The sequence below is a fragment of the Anabrus simplex genome, chromosome 1 (assembly GCF_040414725.1).
Source record: "Anabrus simplex isolate iqAnaSimp1 chromosome 1, ASM4041472v1, whole genome shotgun sequence".
NCBI lineage: Eukaryota > Metazoa > Arthropoda > Insecta > Orthoptera > Tettigoniidae > Anabrus > Anabrus simplex.
In genome coordinates, this window is record NC_090265.1 from 76,459,540 (window position 1) to 76,465,197 (window position 5,658).

A 5,658-nucleotide genomic window follows, 5' to 3' on the forward strand; every position below is an offset into this window, starting at 1 on the left:
TGCCGCACTGCAAACATCATGCATGTATTGTTAACTATGAATTTACTAAAGTGCCAACAAAAAATGTATTATACATGTACAAAGCAAATGAATTATGCTGGATTATACCATATTGTATCCTTATCTGTGGTGTAGTGGTTTGGGTGATTACCTGAAATCGTCAAACCTGGAGGTCCGGGTTCGTTTTCTGTCCCGTCCACGAAATTTCAAAGTGGTGCTGAGGCTGGAAGTGGGTCCGCTCAGCCTGGGGATGTCAACTGAGTTGAGAGAGTTCGATTCTCACCTCAGCCATCCTCGACGTAGTTTGCTGTTGTTTCTCAGTGCAACCCATTCAAATACCGAGATGATGACTAAATTAAGGCCACGACCGCCTGTGTAGTCGCGGGTCGATCCATACCTCAGCCATTCTCGAAGTGATTTTTTCCTTGTTTCCCACATAATCCCCGTGGGAATGCCGAGATGGTACTTTTCTTCACTATGTGTTTTCCACCGCACCAAAAACGATGGTAGTTATGGCGAAGAGCGATGGAATCTAACAGGACAACGTCCACTTCTTCCCCGCTTCCTTGTCTATCCCACCCAATATTCCATTCCCGTAAAAGGCTGCCGTTCAACATAACATGTCAGGCTTCTTGGGAGAGATCAATATCCCCGCGCACAGGAAACACACACGACAAAGTGACTCTTACGCTTAAGGACACTGCTCTTCAGGTGGTAGTGATGGGATCCCTCACTACGTCCAGACAGAAAACCAACCGTGATTAAACGGATTAAGTAAATAAAATATACAACCATTTTTGCAAATGCCATCAATCTTCATTTGTCGATAATGTGCGATATATTGGCATTATGAATAGGGATGTAACCCCATTCCTCTCCACTTTATGACAAAATATATTTACTTTTTTTATTAGTTCTATAACGAACAGCTGTGCCGAATTTAAGACCTAACAGGCTGAAATCCAGGTACTAATTTTCCTTCCTTCTTTCAACCTTGTTTGGCAGTACTGCAGGTATGAAGTCTAAAGTGGAACTCTCCTCTACACCCTGCCCCGAATTCTCCATTGCTCACCAAGGCTCCTGGGTGTAGTACGTCACATGTAAGTCTTGTAAATCTTAGCATTAAAATATGCATGCGACGAGGATAGGATTCGAAGCCACGCGTGAAGAGCACATTAGATTAGAAGTCCAACGCCTTAACCACTCGGCCACCTCGTCTTCCGCACAGCAAATATCATGCATGCATTGTTAAGTATGATTTACTAAAGTACCAACTAATAAATGTATTATACATGTAAAAAGCAAATTAATTATGCTGGATGATACCATATTTTGTCCTCATCTGTGGTGTAGTGGTTTGGGTGATCCCATTCAAATACCGAGATGATGACTAAATTAAGGCCACAACCGCCTCCTTCCCTCTTCCTTATCTATCCCTTCCAAACTTCCCATCCCACCAAGAGGCCACGGTTCAGCATAGCAGATAGAACGCCTGGGCAAGGTACTGGTCATTCTCCCCAGTCGTATCACATCATCATCATCATCATCATCTGTTTACCCTCCACGTTCGGTTTTTCCCTCGGCCTCGGAGAGGGATCCCACCTCTACCGCCTCAAGGGCAGTGTCCTGGAGCTTCAGACTCTTGGTCGGGGGATACAACTGGGCAGAATGACCAGCACCTCGCCCAGGCGGCCACACCTGCTAAGCTGAACATGGGCCTTGTGGAGGGATGGGAAGATTGGAAGGGATAGGCAAGGAGGAGGGAAGGAAGCGGCCGTGGCCTTAAGTTAGGTACCATCCCGGCATTCGCCTGGAGGAGAAGTGGGAAACCACGGAAAAGCACTCCCAGGATGGCTGAGGTGGGAATCGAACCCACCTCTACTCAGTTGACCTCACGAGGCTGAGTGGACCCCGTTCCAACCCTCGTACCACTTTTCAAATTTCGTGGCAGAGCCGGGAAACGAACCCGGACCTCCGGGGGTGGCAGCTAATCACGCTAACCACTACACCACAGAGGCGGACCCCAGTCGTATCTACCGACCCAATATCTCACGCTCCAGGATACAGCCCTGATTTGGGACCCTCCCTGAGACGAAGGGGAAAGCCAACCCTGGAGGGTAAACGCGTTAAGAAGGAAAGATATGTTTCCACATTACTTGACATCGGCATTAACCTCCCTGGAAATTGTACGATTTAGTAATATTTTGTTTAGGATAATTACTCCTATTTCAAAATATTTTACTTTATATATTCATACCTCAGTCATTCTCGAAGTGATTTTTCTTTGTTTCCCACATATTCTAAGTGGAGAAGCCGTGATGGTTCTTTGTTTTTACTATGTGTATTCCACGGCACCAACAACGATGGCTGTTATCTCGAAGACCGATGTATTCTAACGGGACACCTCCCCTTCTTACCCGCTTCCTTGTCTATCCCACCCAATAATCCATTCCCGTAAAAGGCCACCGTTCAGCGTAACATGTCAGGCCGCTTGGGCGAGATAATGGTCCTCGCGCAAAGGAAACGCACCCGTCAAAGTGATTCCTACACTAAAGGACACTGCTCTTCAGGTGGTAGTGATGAGATCCCTCACTACGTCCAGGCAAAAAACAACCGTGGACGTTAAACGGATTAGGTAAATAAAAAATAGAACAATTTTTGCAATTGCCATCAATCTTCATTTGTCGACAATGTGCGATGTATTGGCATTTTGAATAGGGAAGAAACCCCATTCCTCTCCACTTTATGACAAAATATCTTTACTTTTCTTTACTAGTTGTATAGCGAACAGGTGTGCAGAATTTCGGACCTAGCAGATTGAAATCCAGGTACTAATTTTCCTTCCTTCTTTCAACCTGGGTTGGCAGTACCGCAGGTATAAAATCAAGATTGGAACTCTTATCTACACCCTGCCCCGATTTCTATAATAATCCATTGCTCAGCAAGACTCTTCGGTGTAGTACTACACATTAAAGTCTTTAAATCTTAAGATTAAAATGTGTATGCGACGAGGATGGGATTCAAAACCACGCGTGCACAGCACATTGGATTAGCATTCCAACGCCTTAATCACTCGGCCACCTCGTCTGCCGCACTATAAACATCATGCATGCATTGTTAAGTATGAATTTACTAAAGTGCCAACAAATAAATGTATTATACATGTACAAAGCAAATAAATTATGCTGGATGATACCATATTGTGTCCTTATCTGATGTGTAGTGGTTTGGGTAATTACCTGAAATCGCCAAAACCGGAGGTCCGGTTTCGTTTTCTGTCTCGTCCACGAAATTTCAAAGTGGTACTTGGGCTGGAAGTGGGTCCGCTCAGCCTCGGGATGTCAAATGAGTTGAGAGAGTTCGATTCCCACCTCAGCCATCCTCGACGTAGTTTGCTGTTGTTTCTCAGTGCATCTCATTCAAATACCGAGACGATGACTAAATTAGGGACACGGCCGCCGCCTTCCCTCTTCCTGATCTATCCCTTCCAATCTTCCCATCCCACCAAGAGGCCACGGTTCAGCATACCAGATAGAACGCCTGGGCAAGGTACTGGTCATTCTCCCCAGTCGTATCCTCCGCACCAATGTCTCACGCTCCAGGATACTGCCCTTTAGGCGGTAGAGTTGGGACATTCCCTGAGACGAAGGGGAAAGCCAACCCTGGACGGTAAACACGTTAAGAAGGAAAGATATGTTTCCACATTACTTGACATCGGCATTAACCACCCTGGAAATTGTACGATTTAGTAATTTTGTGTTCAGGATAGTTACTCCTATTTCAAAACATTTTGCTTTATGTATTGTAATAAAATATTAAAATTTAAAGAACACTGTTCGTAGAGTTCAAATGTCGGATCTGCCAATTAATTTAAAAATTGGAACACCGACGGGAGTGGGGTTCACTTAGCCTCGCGATTCGTCTGTGTAGTCGCGGTTCGATTCATGCCTCAGTCATTCTCGAAGTGATTTTTCCTTGTTTCCCACATTGTCCGCCTCTGTGCTGTAGTGGTTAGCGTGATTAGCTGCCACCCCCGGAGGTCCGGGTTCGTTTCCCGGCTCTGCCACGAAATTTGAAAAGTGGTACGAGGGCTGGAACGGGGTCCACTCAGCCTCGGGAGGTCAACTGAGTAGAGGTCCCATCCAATCTTCCCATCCCTCCACAAGGCACCTGTTCAGCATAGCAGGTGAGGGCGTCTGGGCAAGGTACTGCTCATTTTCCCCAGTTGTATCCAGGACCCAAAGTTGAGGCGGTAGAGGTGGGATCCCTCGCTGAGTCCGAGAGAAAAACCTACCCTGGAGGGTAAACAGATAACGAACGTACGAACGAACATGGCACATTATCGACAAATGAAGATTGATGATTTACTTAATCCCTTTATCTCCCTTTAACCTCCACGGTTGGTTTTCTGCTTGGACGTAGTGAGGGATCTCAACACTACCACCATTATCTCGCCCAAGCGGCCTGACATGTTACGCTGAACGGTGGCCTTTTACGGGAATGAATATTGGGTGGGATAGACAAGGAAGCGGGTAAGAAGGGGAGGTGTCCTGTTACATTATATCGCTATTCGCCATAACAACCATCGTTTTGGTGCGTGGAAAACACATAGTAAACCGAAGTTCTTAACACTTAGATTGTTACTCCTCTACATTAATCTAAATATCAGATACTAATAAATATGTTCTCTAGCCAATCAAATTCGTGGTTGTGTACAGGAATCTAGCCTATCAGCAAAGCGTGGTTCAATTTTATCGGGAAGCTTCCCCTTAAAGAACTAAATAACCAGGGCACTTTAGGGCCGTCTTCAATCAATCAATCAATCAATCAATCAATCAATCAATCAATCAATCAATCAATCAATCAATCAATCAATCAATCAATCAATCAATCAATCAATCAATCAATCAATCACTACTGATCTGCATTTTGGGCAGTGCCCAGCCGGCAGATTCCCTATCTGTTGTTTTCCTAGCCTTTTCTTAAATGTTCGCAAAGAAATTGGAAAATTATTGAACATCTCCCTTGGTTATTCCAATCCCTAACTACCCTTCCTATAAACGAATATTTGCCGCAATTTGTCCTCTTGAATTCCAACTTTATCTTCATATTATGATCTTTCCTACTTTTAAAGACACCATCCAGACTGTAACGGTTCAAATCCCGTTACAAGATGATATCTGTATTTTTATTATTGTATGATTTTATTATTATTATTATTATTATTATTATTATTATTATTATTATTATGTCAGTATTATTATTATGTTATCTGTGATATTGTACTATTATTGTAATTATCCGTTTTATTCAATTTTGCAAGTGCCTGTTGCTTGCAAGATTGCACTTAGATGTATACATATATACGTATGTGTAGTATAACACTCAATACCTGTACAGTGAGAATTGTCGTATATATCAGAGATCGGATGTGACGTTGGTGCATTGTGCAATATTGTTGGCGATTCTGCCAAGTCATCGCCACTCCATGGCTATGTCATCGTATTTATTTAGATATGCGCGCATCGACTCAATCGCCGCGGGGCTATTTCACCACTGTATGTAATATCTGTCGCGTAGGTGGGAGTATGTCATTGTTATTTTTGGAGATTACGTAGCTGTGTCAACCAAAGTCTATATAAGGTGGGTGCACATTGT

The 5,658-nt window shown here is 43.9% G+C and overlaps 2 non-coding genes across 2 annotated transcripts; both read right to left on the bottom strand.

Annotated features, from left to right (window-relative positions):
* Positions 1-1,136: 1,136 nt before the first annotated feature.
* Positions 1,137-1,218, bottom strand: TRNAR-UCU (transfer RNA arginine (anticodon UCU)). The gene has a single exon. It is a non-coding gene; the product is annotated as a tRNA-Arg (tRNA).
* Positions 1,219-3,005: 1,787 nt separating this feature from the next.
* Positions 3,006-3,087, bottom strand: TRNAS-GCU (transfer RNA serine (anticodon GCU)). Its single transcript has one exon. It is a non-coding gene; the product is annotated as a tRNA-Ser (tRNA).
* Positions 3,088-5,658: the final 2,571 nt, after the last annotated feature.